Here is a 17,331-nt window from a genome sequence, read left to right on the forward strand (position 1 = left end):
ATTAGCATGGGTTATGGGAAGCCTTTAGTCTAGGACCCACTTGGACCCCTATTAAGCCAATACCATTTTGAGAACTCTACTCAGTGCATCACATGTTAGGAGTTCTTTTCACTCTGTCTAGAAGAAACACATACTATTCCCATTCCTATGTCAGTTCCCAGGATTGTTCTGCTGGCTTCTTTCCCTGGCCTCAGATAGTATCCTTACCCACCTGCATAAATTACTATTGAGCCAAAGAGTCAAAGTGACCCCTCAAGACATCTCCAGGATTCTCTTTCTGTAGCTCCTCTGTTGTATTTGACTCCACTATTTCTAGCCATCCTGGACTCCCCAATTCTGAATTCTGTCTCCTCAACTTAGTAAGACCAGTAGGCTATGGATTGCCCTTATCTGACCTGCATCCTAGAAATGCTCTCCTGTCAATAAGCAAAGGCAGTCATGATCCTGTGCTGCCTATTGTCCAAAATCAGAAAACTATTATTTCATATATTTTGTCCAGTTTTTAAGAAGTTAAGAGAGTAAATCTAGTCTCTGTTATGCATTCTTGGAGACTGAAATCCTGACTTCCATGTCCAGCATTTCATTTGAATGCTTAATAAAATAGCTCTTTGCAGAATTTCTACCAATAACAAAACAACAGGGATGACAACATATATCCTAAACAACAATAATTTTTTAAATAAGGTAGCAGCAACGTAAATAATATGTAATGAAATATGATATTGGTGCTAGAGAACAGAACTAATACTCTTAAATTTTTACTAGAAGAAACTATTTGGGTAAACTATTTAATATGGTCTAAATCCATGTTTAATATATTTTAAAAATGATATTTTTATCTAAGCATATCAGCTTAAACATGATTCTTAAATGTGTTCAATTGTCTTGTAAGAATGAGATAAGAGCCAAAACCGGTTTGGCTCAGCAGTAGAGCATCGTCTGCGGACTGAAAGGTCCCAGGTTCAATTCCAGTCAAGGGCATGTACGTTGGTTGCAGGCACATCCCCAGTAGGAGATATGCAGGAGGCAGCTGGTCGATGTCTCTCTCTCATCGACGTTTCTAGCTCTCTATCTCTCTCCCTTCCTCTCTGTAAAAAATCAATAAAAAATATTTTTTTTTAAAAGAATGAGATAAGATATCTAGAGATAACACTGCTAAATGTTTTCTTAGTTCTGGGTGCATAAAAGAGCCAATGAAGAGGACTAATCCATTCTCCTTGTCTACATGTAAGAAATAACAGGCAAACACAAACATGTAACTTTGTGTATCGGTTGAGCCATGTACAGCAAGATAGAGTTTTGTTAGTAGGCTTTGTACTGAGTGTGCTACAGTCACATCTCAATATTTAATGACACAAAAATTCAGTAAACAAAGAGCTTACAATTTTAAATAAGAATTAATGGTTTTAATGCCCAGTGCTATCTCTTACCATTGTGTAATATTGGGCAAGTTGCTTCACTGAGTCTGTTTCACTATCTATAAAATGGAAACAACAGCATTATTTTGGGAGGATTAAGTGCCATAATCTTATATAGTATCAGTCATATATTATTGTCAGCTTTCATTCCATCTCATAGACTCACCCAAATCTTTTTCTTTTCTCCTCTATTCATGGTATTATGAGGTGAGGTCAGAAATTCAAATTATGATGACAACAGGCAAGATGGACTTTCATATCTTAAGAAGAAATTATATTATTTCTTTAAAATTTTTTAATATAAAATCAATACTTCATAATGAGTCAGCTTCTTATAATATTCAAATTGTACTTATCTTTTTCATACAACATATGTAACAATAACAAAAAATTCTTATAAAAATGTTTCTCAATTTCTATAACAATTAGAGAAATACTACTCAAAAGAGAAATATTTTAAAGGAGGCTTTGGACATTTTTGTCAATGTATTAATATGTCATCTTCTATCATGGTACTGGGTCTGCAAAATTATTATATCATAAAACAACATGCTTGGAATCTAGGTTATATTTCATTGTCTGTAAAATCTTTCCATTATGAATAGTTTTAAAAACACAAATCTTCATGTTACTTATGTTTAACTGAGAGAAACATTAAAGAACATTAAATACCAGGTATCTTAAGCTTAGGAAGAAATGCAAAATGTAATCTGGGCACACTGAAAGAGATGATAAAAAAATTTAGGGGAAATAAATTTTATTTAAGCTTCTTAAATTTGATTCAAATGTAGGTCATTATATATGGTAATAATTTAATTATGTACAAATAATTATTAGATGTAATCTCAAAGTACTTCTACCATAGAATAGTATTCATCTCTATATTTCAATACATAACTCAGAATCAAAGCCCACCAGTCTGATAACAAAAGCACACGCTGTATATATTTACAGCTATAACTTACATTACAAGAGAATTAAAAAGAAATGAGGCTGTAAATGAAAGGCTTTTATGGATAGATCTCTTCTAAGTGATATATGTGATACAAATGATTAGCATTAACTGATCTTCTTGAAGAATGTACTGGTATAATTCATTATAATGGCTTCCAAGTGCAATTAGTGAACTATAGTATAAATGACACTGCTGTTCATAGACCTACCCATAAGAGTAATTATATTTTGAAAACTACTTAGTGAAAAATTGATTGAATGAGTCCTATGGGCATAGATAATTGAGATAAAAATATGTAAACAAAATGCCTATTAATAGGTTTATGGCACATTTATATATTTACACAGTTTGCTAAGGAATTATTTTTAGCTGTTCTCTTCTTTTTAAACAGATTTCCCTAACTTAAGAAAAACTGGATTTGTATATTTCATTTAATAAAGCTAAATTATTTCTCTCTAAATAGTACAATATATTTTACTTGGTTAAAAATAGAAAGAAAGTCTTATTTTCATGACAAAGCAAGCAAGAAATAAAAGATCAAATTTCAAGTCAACCTAAGAAACAGGATAATACTATTTATATTTTTATAGCATCACTAAGTGACCCTATATCATAATCAAGAGTCCATAACATATAAATAAAATGACTTTATAACTTTAGAATATAAAATAACTCAGAACATTTTTATTGTTTATCCAGATACTACATAATATTATGGGTAAAAACACATGTTACAGTAAGTTCATAATTAATATTAAAGTTTATTGTTCTAATATTAAAAAAAAGACATATGGCTATGATATATGTAGCCTATATTTTCAATTTTACAAAGGTACAACTTTACATTGTGTATACAGAAACATATACACAAACACAGGAGGAGCAGACCATGAGTATAGATTATGGGTTTGAGATCAAGCTCATAGGGATTAGTGTTTTAAATTGCAGCTTTATATTCAGCTAGTGGAACTATATATGACAACTGGGTTTACTCTTTTGTCAGATGAACATATTGCACTACATAATAACTAATTCTAAATTCCACAAAACAGCTCTCTGTAGATAAAACCTAGAAATTAGCCAGAGTTATGTTCCTCATATTTCATATATCTTATTGATAGTCAGCCCTGAGCAAATTTGTTGACTGAAGTTTTCTTAGTTGAGAAATGGAAATGTGATCATGCCCAACCCATAGAATTACTGTGAAAATCAAGTGAGACAAGTATGAAATGAACAAGCATCAATAATGACCCACAGAAGCTACTCAGTATTAGCCATTTCAGTTGTCTATAAATTCCAAATTTTGCTAAGGTACACTAAAATAACAAAAAAAAAATCAAATTTTAACAACTTAAAATAACAAATGTTTATTATTTTTTCACATAACTTATTGTTTACTAGAGGCTCTGTGCACTAAATTCCTGCATGGGGGAGACAGGAGACAGGGAACAGGTCCCTAAGCAGGGTCTGCAACTTCTCGCAGTCCAGGAGCCCTCAAGGGATGTCCAACTGGTGGCAGCCGGACATCCTTATCACTCTCACAGAAGCTGGAGAGGCTCCTGCCACCTGCCACTGCTGAGCAGTGCTCTCTCTGTGGGAGCACACTGACCACCAGGGCGCAGCTCCTGCATTGAATGTCTGCCCCCTGATGGTCAGTACACATCATAGTGACCAGTTGGTCCACCGTTTGTTTGATTTGCATATTAGCCTTTTATTATATAGGATAGGTCAGTGTGGCTGAGCTCAATTCCTCTTCATCGAAAAACCCACAATGAAGGACAAGAAAAAGAGTAATATCGAATAACTTGATAAATGTTTGCCACTTGCCACTGACCAAAGCAAATCCCATGTGAAACTTGATAACAAGGAGATGGGAAAGTATAATTCTCTAGCAGGGAAGGGCCAGTAGAAAAGAGCAGCAAATAATTTTTAGAATATACAATGAATGTATCACAATAACTTTCGATCTTCTTTGAGTTCCATTACTGCTGTGGCCATCTGCTCTACACGAATATATGTGATGCACTGATATTTCTATTAATCCATACTTATATACCAATATGCAGTAAACAACTATGAATTTTTATGGGTAATGAATAACAAATTTCTTACAACCATAACTCTGAAAGATTAAATAGGTTCATGTACCTAAGGACCAAAAAATGAGCAGAATTTAAAACTGATTATCAGAATTCCATGTCTAATATTTATTTGCTTTGCAACTATATTGGGGGTGGGAAAAACCAAGATTATACAGTAAAAGTTTGAATTAGTAAAATTTATTATCCTCTCTGAAACATTTGTATATCCATATATTTGTATGCTACATTTTTTTTTATATTTTACTGTACTACCATGCAGCTTTGAAAAAGTACATAAATAAAAACAACTAGAGATACTTCTTGCATTTTATTATTAAATGTCACATCTTAGTGTTTTTAATAATTAAAGGTGCTTCATCTTGCCTGCACTACTGTTGAAAGAAAAGTGCTTAGATCTTGGGACAGTGGTACAAGTTTGGGTTTATGGAATTTTGCAGTTCACCACCATATTTCTAGTACCTGAGACAGAATGTGTCATGGGGCAGATACTCAACAATATTAATGAGTAAATGAATAGGTAACTAAATAAGAGAAAAATATTTTCTTCACTGTTATGGTTAACGTATTTTCCCATCTTCCTTTATAAAAGAAACTAGTGGCCCAGTGCATGAAATTTATTCACTCGGGGCTGAGGCAGGGGTCCCAGCCTGGCTTGTGCCCTTTCACATTGCGGAAGCCTATAATCCATCACCCCAAAGAGGTTTGCCCCACCCACCCATCTGGGGCTTCTCAGTGGATTGCCCAAAACATAGTCAGGAGCCAGAGAGTCCTGCTGGCCCCCGGGCAGGGCCACAGTGAAGGCCTGTGGACCTCCACACGCCTGCAGACCCCCAGCCAGGCTGGGCCCGCAGCAGAGAGGCCTCTCTGCCATAACTCCACTCCCATCCCCAATGCAACAAGTCCCTGCTGACCCGCGCCTGCTGTACATGCAATCTGCTGATTGGTCGTTACTGTGACAGCATCCTGACCAATTTGCATATTATCCTATTATTTGTATAGATGACCTATAATCCATTGCATTTCAATACAAAGAAAAAAACTATTAAAATATTTTTTAAAACACATGCTTATTTCCTAGATAGCGTGAAAGACAAATCTCTTAACACCTCATCAAGCGCAGTATACAAAATTTAGGTGGCATTGTGAAAGAAAAAAGTAGAGTCAGAATTTTTGGCAATAGCTTCTCTGTTGATCTGGAAGCAGTGTCTAGTATACTAGTAAAAGGGAAAGAATATAGGAGCTCATTAAAGAGAATGTTACTTTTTAAATGAATATTGTGAATAGATCCAAACAAGGTTTGTCTTTTTTTTTTTTTACTTCTAATTCATGATTTTGATTTTCACCAGACAAAGGTTTCTCTTTGCAGTTTTATTTTAAAACCCATTTTTCAAACAATCACATGGTATCTTCTTATATTAAACACCAGTAAATCAAGAAGTTTTTCAAGATAAAAAAATTATTATACTCTAAGAATATACTCAATGGTTATAGTACTCATGTCTACCTCTCGATTTCTACATATATTGGAATTCTATAAAACCTAAGTAAGAATACAGGGTGGTCCCCAGATATTATTATTATCATTTATTGAGCATCTGTTACTGACTTTGCTAGTATATTTTTTGTTGTTGGCTATCTCAGACAATCCTTAGAATAATCCTAAAACCTAGATGGTATTATTTCTATTTTATAGCCAATGAAACTGAGGCTCAGAGAGAATATATGTATCAAATAATTAGTGGCAGAGGATAATTCAGATTCATCTTTTTAGGTATAGACACTAAAGCAGAATGTGTGTGTTTTTTACAGTTGGATATGCCCTTGGTTTACCTTGGTGAATTTCAATTCAATAAGTCATTGGTATCTTAATTAAAAGCCACTTTCTTATATAGCAAGAACTCTGTCTTAAGGTTAAATAAGGGGAAGGAGGGATCTGTATTAGTTATTCATTATTACATAACAAGTTACCACAAATTCAGTCGCTTAAAAATAAGATACATTTTTTAATCTTTTTTATTTATTATACATAACATACATAATTATTTATACATAACTCCATCTTCTGCTTTATTGACTGGTAAATTGTTCAAAATGTCCTCACAGTGATTCAATAATTACAAAGACTCTGACTTACATTACAAAAGTAAAAACCAGAACCCCAACAGGTACATTTTTTATGTCACAATTTCAGTGGGTCAGAAGTCTGGGAATGCCTTAACTTAGTCCTCTGCTCAGTCTCACAAGATGTTGACCAACCCTGGGTTGTCATCGAGATCCCAAACTGGGGAAGGATCCACGTCCCTGAGTGCATTGCTTACGGCAGCATTCAATTCCTTGCATTTGTAGGACCGAGAGCTTCATTTCTTAATGAATGTTAGCAAGAGATTGGCACCAGCTGTAAGAGGCCACTGCATTTCCTTGCAAAATGGGATTTCTTAACATGGGTGCGTGTGCCCCACAGACAGTCAATAATAGCAAGACTTCCTAAGCACTCAGGAGGCACTTTCCTAAAGTCTGTCTCTGCTGACACAGTCCCATTGTATTTTGACTATAGTGCATACCACAATCCAGGTACTTCAATTGATATCTCCAGAGTCCTTGGGAGTGCCCTGACTGATGTGGCTCAGTTGGTTGAATATTCTTGTATGCACCAAAATGTCACTGGTTTGAGTCCCAGTTAGGATATATGCCTAGGTTGAGGGTTCAGTCCCAGGTCCTGGTTGGGGTATATATGGGAGACAACCAATCAATGTTTCTCTCTTACATTGATGTTTCTCTTTCTCTCCTTCTCACTTCTCTCTCTCTCTCTCTCTCTCTCTCTCTCTCTCTCTCTCTCTCTCTTCTCAAATTAGTAAAAACAAACACAAAATAAGAGTGCTTGGAAGATTTATATCTCTCAATTGGTTTATGTGATGTATCATGTTTATTGATTTGCAGATATTGTACCATCTTTGCATCGCCAGGATAAATCCTACTTGGTCATAGTATATGATCTTTATCAATTGATGCAGAAAGAGCATTTGACAAAATCCAACACCCTTTCTTGATAAAAACACTCAGAAAGGTGGGAATAGAAGGATCATACCTCAACATAATTAAAAGTCATATATGAAAAACCCACAGCCAACATCATACTCAGTGGGCAAAAACTAATACCATTTCCTCTAAGATTAGGAACGAGACAAAGATGCCTACTCTTACGATTCCTGTTCAACATAGCACTGGACGTACTAGCCATTGCTATTAGGAAAGAAGAAGAAATAAAAGGCATTCCAATTGGAAAAGAAGAAGTAAAAATGTCCTTATTTGCAGATGACATTGTACTGTACATAGAAAACCCTAAAGACTCCATCAAAAAATTATTAGACTTAATAAATGAATTTGGCAATGTAGCAGGATACAAAATTAATGCCAAGAAATCTATGGCATTTCTACACACCAATAGTGAATTTCCAGAAAGAGAGACTAAAAAAGCAATCCCATTTACCATCGCACCAAAAAAATTAAGATACCTAGGAATAAACTTATCTAAGGAGATAAAAGATCTATACACGAAAAACTACAGGACACTGAAAAAAGAGATAGAGGAAGATATAAATAGATGGAAGAATATAACTGTGTTCATAGATTGTTAGAATCAACATCATTAAAATGTCCATACTACCCAAAGCAATCTACAGATTCAATGCACGTCCCATTAAAATACTAATGGCATATTTCACAGACCTAGAAAGAACTCACCAGAAATTCATCTGGAATACTAATAATAATAATTTAAAACAAAAAACACAAAATAGAAGCAGCAATCCTGAGAAAGAAGAACAAAAAGTAGGTGGGAACTCAATAACAGATTTCAAGCTGTATTACAAAGCCACTGTTCTCAAACAGCCTGGTACTGGCACAAGAACAGACATATAAATTAATAGAATAGAGAACCCATAAATCGACCCAAACCACTATGCTCAATTAATATTTGGCAAAGAAGGCATAATCATACAATGGAGACAAGACAGTCTCTTCAATAAATGGTGCTGGGAAAATTGGACAGATACACGCAAAAGAATGAAACTAGACCACAAACTTAAACCATACACAAAAATAAACTCAAAATGAATACAGGACTTAAACATAAGATGGAAAACCATAAAAATACTAGAGGAATTCACAGGCAACAAAATCTCAAACATATACCGAAGCAATTTCTTCACTGATACCACTCCTAGGGCAATGGAAACTAAAGACAAAATAAACAAATGGAACTACATCAAAATAAAAAGCTTTTGCACAGCAAAATAAACCATCAACAAAACAACAAGAAAGCCCACTGCATGGCTGAACATATTTGCCAATGATATCACCAATAAGGGTTTAATCTCCAACATTTACAGGGAAATCATACAACTTAACAAAAGGAAGATAAACGACCCAATCAAAAAATGAGCAACAGACCTAAATAGATACTTTTCTAGAGAAGACAGAAGGAAAGCCAAGAGACATATGAAAACCTGCTCAAAGTCACTAATCATCCAAGAGATGCAAATCAAAAGGACAATGCAGTATCATCTCACACCTGTCAGAATGTCTATCATCAACAAATCAACAAACAACAAGTGCTGGTGAGGATACAGAGAAAAGGAATCCTCGTGCACTGCTGGTGGGAATGCAGACTGGTGCAGCCACTTTGGAGAACAGTATAGAGTTTCCTCAGAAAACTAAAAGTGGAACTTCCATTTGATCCAGTGATTCCACTTCTGGGAATATATCCCAAGAAACTAGAAACACCAATCAGGAAGGATATACCCACCCCTATGTTTAGAGCAGCACAATTTACCATAGCGAAGATTTCTAAAAAGCCTAAGTGCCCATCAGCAGATGAATGGATTAAAAAACAGTGGCACATCAACACAATGGAATACTGCACTGCCATAAAAAATAAGGAATTCTTACCATTTGCAACAGCATGGATGGACCTGGAGAGCATTATGCTAAGTGAAATAAGCAGGCAGAGAAAGATAAATATCACATGATCTCACTCATTTATGGAATATTATGAACAACATAAACTGATTAACAAAAACAGATCCAGAGAGAGAAGCATTGATCAGACTGTCAAACCTCAGAGGGAAGGTAGGGGAGGGTGGGGGTAAAGGGGAGAGATCAACCAAAGGACTTGTATGAATGCATATAGGCCTAACCAATGGACACAGACAACAGGGGGGTGAGGGCATGAGTGGGAGTGTGGGGGGCAATGGAGGAAATAAAGACACATATGTAATACCTTAATCAATAAAGAAATTTTTTTAAAAAGAGTGCTTGGAAGAGAATTGCCATAGGCAAAAAAGAAAAGTTTATAGAAGTATCTATAGTTCATCAGAGTATCTCAAACTTCAATCATATGGTGAAGTGAAACATAGTTTTTTGCTTGGAACATTAGCATTGGTTTCCTTCCCCATGAAGAAGGCAACTGTGTATCTAAAAGCTAATATTTATCTAGAACCTATATAGGCAGTCCCCAATCAGCATCTTCACAAATGGTATCTCTTTCAAATATTTATTTCTGTAAGCCTCAAACACTGAAATAAACATTAGCTAATAATGAGAGTTGACAATATAATCATGAGGAATCCCTGCAGAGCAAGCAGATATAAGCTATAAAGACAGAAATTGTATTTTTTAAAGATATTTTTTATTGATTTTAGAGAGGAAAGGAAGGGGAGGGAGAGAAACATCAATGATGAGAGAATATCACTGATTGGCTACCTCCTGCATACCCCATACTGGGGATCAAGCCCACAAGCCAGGCATGTGCTCTGACTGATAAACAAACCATGACCTCCTGGTTCATAAGTCACACAACCACTAAGCCGTGCCAGCTGGGCCAGAAATTGTATTTTATAGTCATATGTGTTTCCAGAAATCTATATGTAATCTTTATCTAAGAAGCTTTTCATGATTAAATTAAGAAACAATATATTGAAATGAAAACTTTCACCTTTTTATAATTAAGAGTTACAAATAATACATATAAAGTAATCTTACACAATAAGAGAGGAACATGCTAATTATCCTCAGGGCATAACTACCGGATCATGGATCAGCAGGAGGGTAGAGCAGCAATACTGGCACACAGATTAGTGCGTGGGGCTACTAGTAATAATATAATAATGATAACTAACATATATTTAACATTTGTTAAGCAGTAAGCACTGTTAGAAATGATTACCTCATTTATTCTGTACAATCCACTGAGATATGAACTGTTCGTACATCCATTTTACAAATAAGAAAACCGCGGATAGAAGAGGTTCAGTAATTTGTCCAAATCACACAGGGACTAGGCCAAGATTTGAACTGAGATAATCTGAGTCCTTGGCTACCCTACAAGCCCATTCACTTCAAATAGCATTTTTCAGGTGGCTTTTTTTTTTAATGTAATTCATCAACACAAATGATTCACAGTTCAGACAAATCCAGTAAGATCTGAATGAATGTTTTAAGACAGAAAATCTACATTTCATATATCCAAGCTATTCCTATTTTCTTATTTGCCAATATATGTTTAAATTTTAATTGTAGTGTTTCTTTGAAAAGGCACCCTTCTACATTTTCAAACCCTTCTTTCTTTACATAGGAGTGAGGCAGTCTATAGCTCCTAATCACCTCCTTCAGATGAGTTTTTTGAAATGGTAAATTGCAGGGAGATGAAAAGTAGATCTCATATTTCTTGGGGCTAAATTCAGCACTGAGCTACAAATGTGGTCACAAGGTCTCCCTGCTGGGGTCTTTTATGTTACTTTAATTAAGTTCAGGCTATTACTATCACTGATGCCTTTAAAGGTGCACAAAGTACCTAAGGAGTGTTTTGGGGTGTGTCTATATTTGTTTTTCCCTGATCAATTTTGAGATTAATTTCATGTTCAATCCTGCTGCCTGCTAGATGCTCTGTGCTCTAGCATCCTTCTTAGATTGGTCTGAAATCATGTTTAAAATCAAACTTTAGCCACACAAGGTTTGCCTGACATTATACCTGGTTTGGGAGGGAGGGGGTGTGGAACAAACAAACAAAAACCAAAAAGTCTCTGATGCCCTAAACAAAAATTACTCTGAAGGGTGCTGGCTGCATCCCCAGGCATGCTATTGTGATTGCAAGTCAGCTCCATTGCTCCTTTTGTGGTCCCAGAGAGGCCAGACGGCTGCTGCTTCACTGAGCCTCGGCAGCAGTTGGCGGCCAGCAGCTCTCTATGGGGAACTTGAGAATGGAAAGGCAGCCAATCATGCATGCTGTAATTTACATCTGATTGATGAAGGTCTAAGAATCACAGAAACAATTAATTTGTATCAGGACTCCTGTGGGCCAAAAAGTAAGAGATTGTGCCACTAGTACCCAATTTTAATCTTTGCCTTGATCAATCACCTGCCTTTCCGCATCTACTTTGTTTTCAGAATTAACTTTTGCAACTACAGATGTTAAAGGATGCAGCAGAAAGAGTTTCTGGAAAATGAGAACACCAAGGAAAACACTCATTGATAAAACTCCCTTGTAACTGCACCGCATTATCCCCTCTCCAATTTGACAATGGTAAGGCATTTTCCTTCCAACTGCAAGGGAGGATTTTAAAACTCTTTTCTAAAATAAGCCGCTTTGTTTTTATTCATAGGAGAAAGATTACAATGGCCAGGAGAAAGGAAAAAGAATAGTGGCTACTTTCTAGGAGAAGAACAACAGCAGGAGCAATTTAAAATAAAAATAACTAAAGATGCCTTAACTTTAGAGTTAAAAATGAAATGAAAATTGCAAAAGCAATTTGTGGCAGGAAGGAAGCCTTTAAAATGTTCTAAGGATTTGTTCTTGTTTTGCATAAGCCATGGCCAATCTTTAAAATGGTTAGTCCATTAAGCATATGTATATCAGATTCAACACTATTCTGAGCAGAAGCCCCTCGATTATGAAATTGTAGAAGGATGGGTCTGACAGAGCCTCATCTAATTGCAGGAGCAAATAACAAGTTCATAAACTTCACCAAGCATTCTAATATATTTCCTTCATAAGAAAGCTCACTACTCAAACCAGAAATATATCTAACATAGTCATATTTTTTTCTGCTATTCTTGGCATTTAATTGCCCTTTACTTGTAACAAAGCATAAAACAATAGAAAATAGCATTCATTGTTTTTCATTGATCAGATGTTTAAATTAGTATTAATCTTGTTCACACACTTCTAAAAGATGATTTAACATAAATGCAATCATTTATATTTGCTTTGCAATTACCCAATTTTGCTTCCTAATCTTATAGATGTGGAAAATGACATAGAAGCAAAACAGCTAGTGTCAATGTACACAGGGGCTGGAACAGAAATTAGAATCCACACAGCCTTACAGGTATTTCTTTGTTTTGATTCCTAAGTCAAACAGAGGAATAATAACAGTCTGCAATATTGGCTTTTTGATAACTCTGTTGGCTTGTATGGTAAACTATTTAATAATAACTACTGTGGATGAGTAATTTGGTGATATGTAATACTTTCCTTTTTCTGCCTAAGCAAACATTTTGCACTGTAAAATGAGTGCAGGAGATCATGCCAACTCTATGAGCCAGCCCTGAACTCCCTGGCACTTAGGAAAAGATGGTCCACTCGAGAGAAAAAAAAAAGTGCAAATCTTGATGTTTGATAACCATGCATCCCCCAGAAGAGGGTTGCTTTTACTGAGCAGAGACCAGCTAATTGATGTTAAATTTAATCAGTTTCATAGTACTATTGGTTTTTATTAATCCCCTGTAACCCTTCCTATGGATATTCACATGACATTTTGACCACTTAGGTTTTCCTATAATATTCCTTTTTCACAGCACTTCTGTAATATAATTTTAAAATAAAAGCACTTTAACTTCGTTTCTTATCATAAGAAGCTACTATGAAATCCCTGAATTCCTTGATTCTATGGCCCTATAAGTTTTAGTTGGAATTTAGAAAAGTTCTCTATCATGGCAGAGCATTGGTGCAGAGAAACACTAGAAGTCATTGCCTCATAATGTTGATTTTTAGTGCTAAAATTCATTCATTCATACTTTCATTAATTAAAAAATATTTATTGATATTATATAATATGTATTGATATTGATATTGGTTCCTATTATGTGCTGAGTACTGTGATAAGCATATAGAATACATAATAGAATTAATCACTGCTTATAAGAAACTATTAATTCAATGAATTAGTTATTCTCAAATTTTTTCTGCCCCAGTAAGCCTAAGAGCTATGACACAGTCCGTTCAGGAAAAGTTGCTTCCTATGGAAGTAACTATCCAGCTATAGCACTGAGTATGTGGAGAAGGCATGATAGGATGTTTTTTAAATTTTAGAAACAGACTTCCCTTCTTTTGGTGGAAGATCACTATAGTAGACAAAACTAAATAGATACAAAGTTCCTTTCCCTCTCAAAGGAGCTTGGGTAAGATGGTATTAGTAAAAGAAAAGAGAATTAACAAGTCACTGTGATTTCATTGCTTTGTTGGCTAAAAGTAAGGGATATAAATAATAACAATAATATAAACAGTTACCTCTCATTGAATGTTTCCTGCATGACAACTGTCATTACATACATTTTGTCAGTGAATCTTCACAAGAACCTAACCAGTAGGTACGGTTACTGGGTGACCATATATCCTGCTCTTTCTGGACACTATCAGTTATACTTTTTACCTTCTAATAGCCCTCCCTGTCATTCATAAGTGTGTCAACTGTACAATAAGGCATTATTTTTACCTATAAAATAACAACTTCTTATAGTCCAGTGAATAGATGATTTTATAAAAACTACATCCTGATGTCCTATTTAGATTTCTGAATAAGGCCATTTGAGAAAGAACCAAATCCTACAGCCTCTAATAAATCTCTTTTCCATGCCATGTGCTCCCTGGGAGGAGTGGGGACAGGAAGATACAGAGAGAACTCTGTGTACTGGTGGCAGAGACCTAGAAGGTGTTCACCTCACTGCAGATAAAGGAAGAAAATAGGAAATAATGGGTTTGGACCAGAAAACATTATGACATATATTTATCCAAATATATAATGGCCACAATTCTATAATCATCTTACAACTTATTAGAAATAATTTTATTAAATGAAAGAATTTGATTGAACCTTCTTAACTTTACCATAATTAGATTTAAAAATTAATTTCTACCTTTTTGGACTCTTTTCCCATTAAGCATCTGAGTGTAGCAACAGTTTGTGAAAAAATATATATATAATAGCCTATATATTTTAGAATTTGACAACAATAACAAAGTTGTATCCTTATATTGAATCAACATGATAATAGTGAAAAGGCAAATGTGAGTGCTAAAACATAAGGCAATATGGAAGCAGCTACATGTGGACAATTTAGCTCCCAATGAAGGAAACTAAATTCTTCCTGTTACCAAATTTCACAACATGTACATGCACACTGATTATAAAATTTTTCATAATACTTTTAAAATATCTATATCAAATTGCTTGGACTATATTGCTTAATTGCTTTCCAGTCTTGCTCAGTATACTCAGTTTTGCACATGTGTACCTGTAATGACCAACAAAATTCCACTGGTGGAAACAGTGCCAAAAACAAGCTTCCCAGATAATCAGTAAACCCTCAATCCCCTCCATCAACCTAAAAAGGATTTTTCTCATCAGATAACAGAATTCCTTTAAAACCAATTCATCATTAGAGCTAACAACTATGGATCTGTAGTCCGATAAAAGGAAAATTCCATACACAGGAAGCTAAATTGCTTAGGAAATTGTCTGAATCATCTAGAATTATCTGGGGGTGCGGGTGGGGGGGAAATCCTCAAATGACTTTTTTACCTCTGAATTTTTGTTAAGCTCCTGGGGTGAAGGTTTAACCCATAAAAGGAGATCTTCCAGAGCAGGAAAAATTCCTGTGACTATAAAGAGCCGACAGAGTTTAATCACTTATGTGTTTTTAAAGGGCACAACTTTGTTGGAAATGATTACTTATTTGCCTAATTATTTGTAGAAACCGTAGGATAGAATTAAATGCATACAGACTGCAGATTGGGAAAAGGAATATTTTGTTAATGAAAATGTTACAATATGTAAGTAAGGTTTTGTTACTAATTGAAGATGAATTATTTTTATAAACTATGCAAAATTATTGAGGAAGTTAATGGTAGCTATATTTTCTCACCAAAATACTCAACCATTTCAGGGACTCATTTAATACATATAGCTTAAGGTTCCTGTACTTAGAATGACAAAGTCCTCAAAAGAGCATTGAATCTACCTAAGCTGCACACTTGTGAACCATCAAAGTGCCCTTCAGCATGATGAGCTTTTGATTAGTCCTTTCAATTAGTGTTTATTTTCTTAAGTAGAATACTCACAACAGTTTCAAAGCTCTGAATCTCCTTTAATTGCTGCCTTTAAATTAAGAGGAATAGATTTTTTAAACTGGTCTCTTGGTGTTCTGGCCAAAAGATCAAGTATGGATACAATTTAAATATGAAAGCTAGCATGCAGTAAGCAAAGACCCACATTTAACTGTAGGTGAAAATTCACTCCACTCCATTAAGTAAAAGCCATTACTATATAGCTGGACCTCCTGATATATTCTTGATTGATAGTTGTGCTTTCCCATCAGTGGAAAGATGAAAACAATTACTCTTTTGAGACATCTGCACAAACATACCTATCCTACACATTTATTCCCAAGGTACCTTAGAAATCTTATGCCCCTAGTTTAATTTCTAAATGCCCCACCAAATTGGCTATTTTAAAAGTCATTATACAAAATCTATAAGGGATATTATGTAAACAACTGGAAAATTTGAATATAAACTAATGTTAGATAATTTTATGGCATCAATGTAAAATTCCTTGGACATGATAATATAATAGTACCATGATTAGGTCAAAAAATATATATTTACAAGATAGAGGCTAGAGCATTTAAGAGTAAAAAATCTGCAAATAGCTTTCAAATTATTCAGCAATATAAAAGAGATATAGATGATAAATGATAAATAGATAGATGATAGATAGATAGACAGCAAATATGGCAAAATATTGATAATTAGTAAATCAAGGCAAAGGTTACAAGGGTGTTTGTTATATTTTTCTTCCAACTTTTCCATAAGCTTTATTCAAACTTAAAGCTGTGGGGGGGGAAAGCCATTTTATTTACAAGAATTATTGTCTATAACTTTCAAAAGCCATTTATCATTTACTGGCAAAAAGTAAGAACTTTCAACTGTGTGGTGGGAACACAAGGCATTCTACAGAAACAGGAAAAAATAAATCAAACTAGTGAGGGAGGACAAGAAATCTGAAGCAGGTCCAAAGACTAAAAGGTACTTACAATTGTAAACCTACTTTTCCCCGACCCTATATATGTGTATACATATTGGTTCTGTTTGTCTTGAGAAAGCTGATGGATAGTCACTAAGAAAAGAATTTACCAATAAAGACTAAAAGCATAATCTGACAGACATCACCCTTCCCCACCTCTATGTGTGAATAATCCCAAAATTTTGCTATAATTTCTCAGAATTTGTGGTTATGATTCTATAGTCCCGTAGGACACCTGAGACATATTGACTGAACTACTGCATATATAGGAGATTAAGGGCAAGAGGAAGTAGGCCTCTGTCAAAGAAGACCTCATTCATTTTTCCTAAACAACCCTAAAATTTACCACAAAATTTACACACATGTGTCCTTATACTGCCCGAGCTAGAATCCTCTTGGTCTTATAAAGACCTGAGTCTACCAGTCTCAACCTACCCTCCCAACTAAAGTAACCTGGCTGGAAGATGTAGGTTCACTGTGGTCTCTCTGTTAGAGGG

The sequence above is a fragment of the Pipistrellus kuhlii genome, unplaced genomic scaffold (assembly GCF_014108245.1).
Source record: "Pipistrellus kuhlii isolate mPipKuh1 unplaced genomic scaffold, mPipKuh1.p scaffold_m20_p_5, whole genome shotgun sequence".
In the NCBI taxonomy this organism is placed as follows: Eukaryota; Metazoa; Chordata; class Mammalia; order Chiroptera; family Vespertilionidae; genus Pipistrellus; species Pipistrellus kuhlii.